At 31.0% G+C, this 12,240-nt stretch overlaps 2 protein-coding genes across 3 annotated transcripts in view; one reads left to right on the top strand and one right to left on the bottom strand.

Annotated features, from left to right (window-relative positions):
• The window catches only part of LOC102676104, an 88,915-nt gene that overhangs the window by 19,364 nt on the left and 57,311 nt on the right, over positions 1–12,240 (top strand).
• Positions 5,222–12,240, bottom strand: part of LOC102678508 (chymotrypsin-like protease CTRL-1) — a 21,520-nt gene continuing 14,501 nt past the window's right edge. For both annotated transcript variants that reach the window (XM_031511626.1, XM_006618001.2), the window contains exon 5: positions 5,222–5,276. The gene's annotated coding sequence lies outside the window, so the exon portion shown is untranslated. The remainder of the gene's footprint in view (positions 5,277–12,240) is intronic.

Here is a 12,240-nt window from a genome sequence, read left to right as displayed (position 1 = left end):
GGAAATATGAGATATTATATTAAGAATTTTATATTTTTATTTATCTGATAGAAATTATTAGAATAGTTTAAAAAATGGGGAATATTTGTTGAAAATATTGCTTCGAGTGAAGTCAGAAGTGCATAATTCAATATTTCTTCCACTTTTTAATTCGTTCATATGAGGAATATATAAAAAATAATTAATTATTGTAAATTATTCAAAAATATTTAAATATTAAAAGTTCCATTTATTCTATTATACATATACATTATTTTAAAATTCTTAATTTCTAAAATTTTTTTATTTGAATTATTCAGTTACCATTTACATATGTTAAATATTAAGGTAGTCGAGAAAAATAGAAACCAAATTCATTCTTTTATTAATACTTCATTGTATAGATACAATCAATTGTAAAAGGTATTCATGTGCCACCTTAGAATTTAATTATCGTATAATTTTTTTATTAAATCAATCCAAATCGCCCTACATAATCCATGAATTACATATTCATTTTGTATAAAACAGAATTATTTATCGAGTTTATCCAATGAAAAATTTAAAGATAATATCTTTCGTCTTTTAAAACATGCATTAGAAATATCGAAAATCAATCCAAATCAAAAGTTATAGAAGAATCTTTGATAGAATCGTTCTTTTCAAAATTCTATCAAAACTTTCGACCTTCGTCCAAAGAATGGATCGCGTTCCAAAAGCGAAATATTTTTTTCTTCTTCTCTTTTTCCATAGAAACGAATGAAGGAACACATGCTGCGGAAATCTTGGGGTCAGCGAGCAAAATCGTGACACCGAGCGAAATGTTGTCGGATGACATATGGTGGAGGTGGAAAATAACGGAGGATTCGATCCTTTTTTTCGTGTGTACGAGTACACACCAGGCCACCACCTCTAATCGAGGTATACAGGGTGTATACGCGGGCTATTAATGCACGCAAGAGAGTCTCGATCGGGTCTGGAAATTATGACGCTGTCGCGGTTCGTGATACTTTGTATTACGGGGTGGCTATCGTGCTAGCGAAATCACCGGGTATGAAGTTATAATAAAACGTCACGGCCGGTCAAATTGGACGCAAAGTGATGTTAATGATACCGTTTTAACCGGGGAAAGGGGTGAACGTTACGTAGCCGGTTGCGTTTTTCATTGAAAATTAAAAAGAATTTCCTTTCGAGGGGTTCGTGAAATTTGCTTCTTAAACGTTTCAATTGTCCGACGAAGGGACGATCTTTCAGCATCCTGCGATATTCAGAGAGATCTGTAATTAGGCAACATCCTCTTTCGACTCGCTATTATTCCTTCCTCCCAAAGTGATTAAGTCATTATGATTCGGTCGTTTCTCGTCTTGAATCTGAGAAAAAATTGTGATATTTTAGCGTTATTCGAAGCGTTGATGAAAAGATGGAAAAATTCTGATCTGTACAACGAGATTTCATCGTAAGATTAAAATTGAGATCAATATTGGAGAAGATCCTTGATTTCAGACCTCGATCAATAGTCGTTGTTATTCATTAATTGTTCATTAATGTTTTTATTATTTGTTTTCGCCATTACAGAAAGTTTTTGTATTTTACTCTGACATTTTCGAAAATTAAACAAGTTATTGTATAATTATTAATTGTAATTTCAATGTACATTTGAAATAAGTGTATTATATGTTTTTGATTAAAAAAATTTTGGCATATGACAAATTTATTAAATAGTAAAGTAGATTTTAATTGTTCATTCAAATGCTAAGAATAAATTTGAAGGAAATTTGAATTATAATGAATTTGGAAATTTGTCATTTATATCGTATTTCTATTTCATTCAAATTTATTTATTAACACTTTATACAATTTTGTATTTTATCTCTTTAAAGTTACTTTCATATTATTTATCTACTATTCGAATTTCTACTTGCTCAACTTTATCTTATTCTAAAAATAAGAAAAAATTCACAAGCTCTTTAAGATTACAATATTTAATTATGAAGTACATTTCTATTGATATATCTTAAATGTATTATTCAGTTATTCTGAAATTATTTGAGCAAAAAGAAAAATGATAGAGAAAAGTGGAATCAAAAATAACATTGATTTTGGACTATGATTATTTAGTTACATTGGCATTTTCATAGCTTTTTCATTTTATAGCTTGATCGAAGTTATTATTAAAAAAATTAAAAATTTGAAGGAAGATTCTAATTCTAAGTGAAATAATTATATTTATAAAAAAAAAACAAATATAAATACAATTCTTTAAAAAATTACAATTAGAAGATAACTTTTACTGAATTAATTGATTATTTAATTTTATAATTATAACAAACATATAATTTTGTTTACGTGTCAATCCTTGCATTAATTCTTTTTTCATTTCCCAAATAAAAGAATGATACAAATTACAAGTTTTTACTAACTGATTGCTTAAAAGTAAATTTTCCATTCACATTAAAGATTGAAAGAAAGAAAGAGAATAACTTAACTCGAATCATAATTCAATTATTTTCCCTGATCACCCTGGAAAAATTTCTCCACGTTGTATAATATTTCTCACTTATGTCACCTATTATTTAACCAGCTCACAAGAAAATTTTGCCCGATGGAAGATTGACCGATCCTAGGGAGAAATCCCCTCTCCATCTCCAACTCTCTCGTTCACGTGTCACTGGGAGACGGAGTGCGTTACACAGCAAATCCCATTGGTGGGGCGCGTGTAATCTCGCAGCGCTCCTTCCGCCCCGAAACGTTAACGTTAACTCCGCCGATAACTCAGCGAAATTAGCGGGCGACGCGAACGCTATTGCGGCCGAATAATTCTCAATTAGTCGATCGCGGCTCGACTAAGTCGTATTTATGCCAAGTCGTTCGAGCCGTCCAGGCAGCCGCCTCCGCCGCCGCCGCCGCCGTCTTTCGCCTTTATATTGCGCCGTGGCGGGAGATTTATGCGATCGATCCGTCTCAGTTTGCTCGTTGAGGATCCCCGCGTCCAATAATCACTCCGAGCCCGTTCCCCCACCCGTCCGTCAACCAATCCCTTCCCCTCGCCCCTCCGCTTCCCCCCGCCGTATCGGCGCACGGCCCGGCCGCGAAACGAGGCGAGGAGGGACACGCGCGCGGCCGAGGAAAATCGGTCCCGTGGCGACGGTTGCGGATCTGTCCGGGGGGATTTCCATCCGTTCCATTCCCCCGGTGGGGGGAGAGGAGGGGAGAGGGAAAGGGGAAGGGGAGGGGGTAGATGATCGCCGCGGCGACCCTCCACGGCAAATAGAAATAAATTTCACGCGGATCACGCGACGAGCTGCGTATATTCGATTCGCTCGAATTTTATTGAGCTCTCAGCCGATCTTTATTGCCTGTTGTTTTCGCCGGTTGATCCTCGGCTTCGAGTCGAGGTTCGAATCGAGGTTGATCGAGGTTGTTGTGTTCAGGGGAATGGACGTGTCGAGTGGGGCCATGTGGGGGAAAAGTGTGGTTGTCGCGTATTTCGTATAGGGAAGATTTATTTATTGGGAGGATAGAGATTTGACGGAAGTTGTATTTGTACGATCTGTATTTATGCACGTGGCTTAGTGTTAGGTAATAATATTGGGAGGGAGAGGGGATAGGATAAGATGGAGAATAAATAATGTGTTGATTATGATTGAAATATAAGGTGATTAATAATTGATTGTTGATTAATTAGAGGCGTTTAAAGATGTGAAAAAAAGATATGAATTCGAATTAAGTGTAAATTCGATTATTTGTCAAGAGAGTAATTTTTATTTTTGAATTGTTGTTTAATTAGAGATTCAATATTTTATACGAATGGTTATTTGTATTTTCAAGAGCAAGTGTAATTTTTATATTAAAATGTTTTACATTTAAATAAAGTTATTACGTTTTAATTATGACATTTCGTTTTATGCCAAGATTTACATTGCTGTGTTTATCTAAAACATAAAAATAAGTGATAATCGTAATCTATGTGATGTGGATATTGCATGTACTAAAAGGAGATATATTTTAACGAAATGCTATTTGGAGAAGAAAAATCAATTTTATGAAATTTATTATATGTTATGAAATTTAATATTTATTCAAAAAAAAAAAAAAAACTAAATATTTTATTACGGAATATAAAAAGATGTCTGTTCTATTAGATAATATGTAAAATTAAATTTCAAAGAAATTGCTTTATTTATTATTGAAATATTATAAGCACTTAATTCGGAACAAATTGATTTCGATAGAAAAACATATTTAAATTTATATAATTTTAAAATATACAGAAGCATATTTGTGATACTTAGTCTATATTATTTAATCAGCTGAACAAAAAGAATATTTTTTCGTTCCAAAAAATAATATTTTTCTTCTATTTTTATTTAAATGTTCATTGAAATACAATAAAATAATAAACAATATCTTTTGTTTTACTTTATATATATATAAAATATATATAAAATATATTCCATATTAAGTATATTTTGAGAAAATGCAAAAAAAATTTAATTTTTTAACGAATATCTACCTAAACAATATTTAATTTCAATTTTCGAAATATTAATTAATTTATAACTTTTTAATTAATTCATAATTTTTATTTAATCAATATGCTTTATTCTATGTTTACAAAAAAATACTATATAATTTCATTTCATTCGTCAAAATTCGTGGATAATTTTCTTTATATTGTATCGTTCGTTGTTTTTAACAAGAATTCGAAGAATTCTTCTATAAACAAAATAATATATGTAAAATATATCGTAATATGTAGCATTTAAATTCATGCTATGTATAAATATGTACTTTAGATAACTTGGTGCGTGAGATCTCTCTATCATCTTTTTCTCATAACAAAGCATATCGCATGCATATGCATGCACACGTCAATTTCGAATGTAAAAATTCAAATTTAATATACTGAATTCCGGAATTAGAAATACTGGCTTGCGTCCTAGGCTAAAGATGTGCCTATTAATTATAAATAAGATATATCATCATTATTGATATCTTATTAATATCTAACAATATGTCGTTAATATTAACAATACAAGGCATTAATTAATAAAAAAAAAAAATTATTATATTATAACTTAACATTTATTTCTTTTAAAAACTGATTACAAACAGTATACGTGCAGTGCTCGTATATTTATATTGAAATCTCTGTCCCTCTGTCTGAAAGAATTCGCAAAGTTTTTCATTTAGATCTCCGATATAAACATATTGCTTTCTATTCGAATATTGTTATTAAAACTCAACATTCCTTACAATTGAACAACAGTAATCATGTTTGAATAATAAACGGATACGGAATTCGCATTAGTGAGTTGTAATAAATAAATAACAAAAGATCAAATAGTGATTATAATTTTTATTAATCAATAAAATGCGAAAAGAAAATTTAAATATCGTTTAACAATTTTAACAACACGTATAATAATAATAATAATTTCGTACCTACGTATCATATAATTTAAAATACACGATTTACAACATATACATATTCAACTATCCATTCAACCGAATACAATATATTCGAATAAAAATTGATATACTCGTAATATTCCATTAATCTATCTCTTTCTTCTTTCTTCGCCTTCAAAAAAATATCTTACCCATCTTACTGATTTATCCACAATAACTCGTCGATACAATTAATTCAATAATTTCCACAATCAACTCTCAGGTGGAGGAAAAAAAAAAAATAAATAAAAATAGTGCTCGGACGAAGCGAGTAAGTACTCGCCACTACGCTCGAGTGGGAATCTTCCGAAGGCTTCTATAATAAGGTTTTACGGCCGGGGACGACGGGGCAACCACCGTTGAAATTGATTTTCGCGTGTCACGTATTTTTCGGCAGGGGCGAGAGCTGATTGTCAGAGGCGAGATGCCCGCAGCAGCGGCTCCTTTATGCCCCTCCCATCCTCTGAGATGCTCTCTCCTCCGGCCCTCGGCCCGCTACTCACGAAAAAGGCCCACGGGAACACCGCAGAACGGGGCGACGAACACACCCGTTGAGGTGAAACGAAAAGAGCGGAAGGTGAGGGGGGAGGGGGAGGAAGAAAAGAGTTGAGGGAGAAACGGCTGCGGAACGCGATGGGCGGAAGGGTGGGAGGAGGAGGAGGAGGAAGAGAAAGAAAAGAGTGACGTAGAATAGAGCCATAAAGCCCTTTTCGGGGGCCTCGCCGCGCGTCAAACCGCGCGCTTTGCGCTCGCCTTCATTGTTTCGAATTCGAGACTTCCGTTCGAGAACGTCCCTCCCCACTGATCTTCTTGATCCTTGTTAGATAATAAAACCGAGCAGACATCCCGAATAGGGGAGGGAGACGCGACATGAATGAAGACGTGAGACTGGTCGTGAAATTGGCCAGCGAATGCATCGATTTCGAGGAAACCATCCTTTCAAAATACGCCTATTCTAATGTAATTAGGCCCCCAGTGAATTGCCACTCTTTCTTTCTTCTCTTTTTCTTTCTTTTCCCCTCCTCTTCCATTCTTCTTCTCGCCCTTTTCTTTCCTTTTTTCTTTTTTTCCTCTCTCTCCGTTGTATTCTGCAATTCATCTCTCTCTCTCTCTCTCTCTCTTGCCTCTCCTTTCTCTTCTTCCTCTTATTCCTTTACTCTTATTTCGCATGCAAATCATACGCCACTCGGCGGACGCCTTCCACGAAAGTTTACGGCCGTGCTAATTCCTCGCGGTGCGGAGGTGCTAAGTGAAACAAAAGCCCAGGGTCGCCTCGAATCGGCGAAGAAACGCGGCTTCTTTTTTTTCTTTTTTTTCTTCGCCTCCGTATCGGACGCAACCGTAAGCAATATCTTGACCCGAATCGAACGACTTCCTGTCGTAATTTCGGTCGGCCGGCAACGAGATCGCCAAGATCTACGACGCATTAGCGGCTATTGTTGATATCTCGTGTTTTTTTACAACAAAGGATGTAAAGTACGAAACGGAAGAGACATTCGTTTTTTCAATTTCTCTAATTCTTTTTTTTTTTTTTGTAATTATTTGGATATGTCTGTTAGATTTATATCATGGTACGAAGAACAACGAGTTTATCGATGTAATTGGCGAATTTAGAGTGTGTTTAATGAGATTATATAATTTAGAAAAAAGAATTAAGAGTATAAAAAGGAATAATTTAAACATTTTAGCAGCAGTTTTAGGACAAAAAAATAAACATTATTTTTTAAAATATTTTCCATCTAAAATTTTATGACATAGATATATTTTTATGTGCATAGCATTGAAGTTATTATTCTGATTATTCTATTCAAAGATTTTATTTTTCTCTGTATTCTTCTTCGTGATATTTATATAAAGATTGTTATTATTTTTGCATTTACTTTATCTTTCTGTATTCATTTTATTTATATCGGAATATCACGTTGTTAATCGATATCAAATATTATTATATTTGCCTTAATGTTTTGAAAAATACACTTTTCTAATTATTGATAAATTATTTATAATTATTTCTTAAATTTATCCATCTTTTCCCTTCCAACATTTAATATATTTTAATAAAAATTAAAATTATCTTATGTCATCCATTTTATATAAATAAATTAATTTTTACACAAAATTTCTTGATATATTTAGATATATTTAAACAATTTCTTACAAAAATATAAAATCCATAGAATCCATAGAAAATTTCCATTAAATTAACGATAGTTGAGTAACTGCTCTTTTATTAAGAATTTATAGTGTAGGGTTTCCTATTATCTATCATTTTTCTAGAAAGTCGCCTGTAATAAAAATGTCAAGAAAGTATCTATAATAACTCGTACCATGAATAACGTAGGTATGCTCTTTTACGCTTATGTCGAAGTTTAACCTTTTTAATGGCAATCTCGAACAAGTTACTCGTCGCTCGGAATACAATTCGCGGAGGTAAACGATGTCACAATGGCGCCGCAAGGGCGATAGGTGTGCCGTTGTAAATAGAATCTTGTCACTGTAAGGAGAATACTACGTTTTCACGTGTTCGAATAAACTCGACACAGTTTGCTCGAGTTCGATTGAGAACTCCTTTCTTTTCGCTCGAAAAATCGTTCATCGATGTATTACGTAATTTCATCTTATTTTGATATCTTGGTTTTCTCAAAAATATTTCGAATAAAATTTGAATGTCAAGAGATCTATATACTCGTGTTATCAATTCTTTCGTGAGTGAAAACTTCATTTTTGAATGAAATTATATTTTTATTTATTATTTACATTCTATAAAAAATTATATATTATAAAAATATAAATATATATTTATATAAATAAAAATATTATATATTATAACTTTAAAGTTTATTAGATCTTTGTTTGTTAATTTTGAAAAAATTATATTATTGTATATATTATATATATATATTGTATATACTTAATTATATATTAAAGACAAGGAAAACAAAAGGCGATATAAATTTTCCAAAGTTGAAATATAACTAAGCTAAACTAATAATTTTTAGATATACAATATTTTTAGAGAATGTTAAGCTGCATTTAATTTAAAAAAAAAAATAAAATTGATCTTCACGTGGCCATCTTTTCACGAAAGAAGTAATAATAATATCATTTAACATTCATACGAAACATTTTTCACCACGAATAATAGCATTGAAAAAATCGAGATGTCAAAATTAAATGAGACACCCTGTATACACGTTCAATACAAGAATTATTTATGATACCATACCGATTAATTGCACGTAAGCCATATCACATTACGTTTTCTGCTATAAAGTTTGTCTTTTGAATTTTTCAATGATATACGTCTCTCTATTTGCATCTTTCGACATTAATCGATTGAAAGTTTGATTGTTTCTCTGTGGATGGAGATACACCCTCGGTGAAGAATCGATCGATTGTCGAAACGGCATAGGCATCGAGAGATCCTCGATGACACACAAGAACAAATCGCGTGTTCAAAGTTTCGTAATCGATAACAGGTGTATCGTTACCGAGTCGTTAAATCAAGCTATCCTCGCTTGCGAATCCTGCTCGACGATGTCGTCTATTTTTCTCCGCTTACGCTTTCCAACCATTCTAGTGCATTTTATAGAATAACATCCTATATCGAAGATCCCTGTTTCCTCTGCCAGCCAATTTTCACGATAATATAGAGTTGGATATTCACCAATCATGTATTTTTAATTAAAGATGTTGGCGAAATGTACTCGAACCATTTGCAATTTGCCAAATAAATACTTGCTCACTAGGGAAAATTTATTTCACCAAGATATTATGTAATCATTTGCTCGCATAAATTTATCACGATGTTATTATATATTATTGTAACTAACTTTCATCTTCTTTTTTTATCTTTGATAGTTTGTTCAATTAATTGAAAAATAAAATACAATATCAAGGAATTGTTTATTATCATTATTAGATGTGTCCATAAGTTTTCAATAAAACGTATTAATTTTTGGCAAAATATTTATGTGTCATAATGTTCTTCAACATTTTTTGCAGATGTTATAATTAACCTATAACATATAACAAATCCATAAAAATATTTTCTTTCTTTTTTTTTATAAATCATTGTAAAAGTGCAGTTATCTAAATATATTCATTTTTTTAGGATAGTCACCCATTTTTCAAATTGGATTTCTTTCTTTGATAAGTCTCTCTGATAATATTATTAAATTATAAATATAATATAGCTAATACATTTGACAAATATTTACAAAAATTTTCTTTCACTTAAAAAGATGGATACTAGTTTGATATAGCAATTATAATCTCATTAAGTCCAAATTAAGTCGTCTGTCCAACTCTGCTTGACGTTAAACGATTAAATTTATATTTCTAACGATATAGCGTACAGAAACGTATGATTCCATTATTACGAAGATGCGAAATAGCACAGGATCGTCTTTTCGAAATGTGACATCACGTCTGGCACGAACCATCTACCGTCACTTTCGCGCTAACGAACGTTGTTATTGGCCCGCAACGTATGTTTCCGGTGTCCGAGAAAGGGGTCAGCCCATCACGTGATAGCAATCACGTTTGCATAGTGTGTCGAATAGAGGGAAATTTACAGATTAAAAATTAATATATTATAGCAAATATTAAAATATTTTCTTTTTTTTTTTATAAATCATTGTAGAAGTACAATTATCTAAATATATCCATTTTTTTAATAGTCATCTTTCAAATTCACTTTGAAAAAGATTCACATTTGAATTATATATTATAAAAATAATAAATGGATTTCTTTCCAGTCCCTCTGATAATATTATTAAATTATAAATATAACGTTGCATAAATTTTATACAATATAGACATAGAGATTAATTATTTCGTTTCGTAAAGTAATCATTTTGGCGGGAAAATTTAAAAAAAGCGTCTCATCGAACTTTGGCTCCCGAATTCAAATTCACTCAAATGCGCTTATCACGAAATCCCACTTTTGCACGGAAATAAAACGAAGAGAATGGTGGTTAATCGATTCGAGAGTCATTAACGCGTTAGACATGATAGCCTTGCTCGATACGCGGCCATGTTTGCTCTAGATTAATGTCCCAGGGACATGAACACCGGGCGTTTCGCATTCTTTAATTAGACAGTTCGGATACGGGGGCGTTGGTCACGTAGCTTCTCACGGTGAAATCGAGGAGAACGGTTGAAAGAACATCTAATCGCGAAATCTAGCCGCCCGATTTTTAAAACACTGGCCAAGAAAGTGGCCGAGTCGGTAATGCTTCTTCGCGATCGTTTCAATTGATTTTTCGTGAAAACTGTTTGGTTCATCAGCCAACATGGTTAACGAGATTTCGAAATTCTTTGTGATTGCAAGATTGGTCTTAATATGGAAATTATTTAATATGGATAGATATTGATTCTGTGATTAATTTATTTTCATCTATGAAATTGCGTATTTTTTCTTAATTATTTTAATGAGAGGGAGGGGTTTATGGTTAGAAATTATTACAATTACGTGTAATTAATTTGTCATCTTTTGAGAATCAATGAAAGTATTCGATTTTCTTGTATTATTTTATTAGGGAAATTTATTTGTAACTCAAAAATCTTGATTTTAATGGAATGGATATTGTGCATATGAATAATATATGGAAATTTTTCATATTCTTTTACAGAAGATAATAGAGCATTAAAAATCTAATTGTTTTATATATTTAAAATTTTATTCTATTTCGTATCGTTAGAAAATTATATTTAAAAGGCATTGTTGACTTAAGTTTTTGGGAGTTTTAGAGCGATAGTCTGCTAAGAATTTCATAAATATTAATTTTTATTAATAATTTTATTTATAATAAGCGTTCACTTTTGTTTGAAAATATTGGAATATCTTAATTTCTATATTTGTATTAATTTTTAAATTTAGAAAATGTAGCAGTAATAGATATCTCTATACGTGAATGGTTGAGGTCAATGGAGCGTTTATTATATATAAAATTTTCATTTAATCGTTATTTTTTTGAATATCAATCTTCAAATAGATTTTATACACGATCTCTATAAGTACATATACAAAAATAAATTTATACATAGATCAAAATAGCATATATAATATTTAATCATATTTATTGGATTCGATGTAATAAGTCATATTTCATTTTATGGAAATAAAAATTCAATATCTTTTTTTTATAATAATTGTTTAAAACTATGTATGTAAAGATTGTACAAATTAATTAAATAATATTAAATTAAGAACGGTATTAATTAATTACTAATTTAGAAACGCCATGGTACAAATTTAGAATCAGACATGTTAATCATTTTGGGGATAAATATTAAACTAATAATTGTCATAATAATAGTGTAACAATTACACAAATAAATAAATTTCAAATATATATTTTAATACTAATACATATTACAATAAAATATATTAATGTCATTGTACATAATATAATAAGTATCTATATAACATAATTTATTTATTATTAATTTCAATATACAAGAAATTCGCTCCTTAGATTTAGATATTCATAAAATAATATCTTCAAACAGTATCTTGACCTTAAAACATTAAATAAAATATCTACTATTTTCAAATAATATTTCTTTAATAAAAATATATTTCTAATTATAATATAATTTTATCTCGAACTAATTTCAAATTTTTCTAAACCTCTCTAAACTAGTTAAACAAGCATAGCGGTTCAATCGACGATTCTCTTATTCTCATAGTTGCAATACCGCGGTGTAACAGATGCGGTTATTCGTTCATTACAGTTACATTAACCAGTCTACTTACCTCGATCTTATATACTAATAACCTGAAGAATGGTGAAGAAATAAATA

The sequence above is a fragment of the Apis dorsata genome, unplaced genomic scaffold (genome assembly GCF_000469605.1).
Source record: "Apis dorsata unplaced genomic scaffold, Apis dorsata 1.3 scaffold_339, whole genome shotgun sequence".
NCBI classification, from domain to species: domain Eukaryota; kingdom Metazoa; phylum Arthropoda; class Insecta; order Hymenoptera; family Apidae; genus Apis; species Apis dorsata.
Note: the sequence above shows the minus strand (reverse complement) of the source record. Positions and strands in the feature narration are given on the sequence as shown.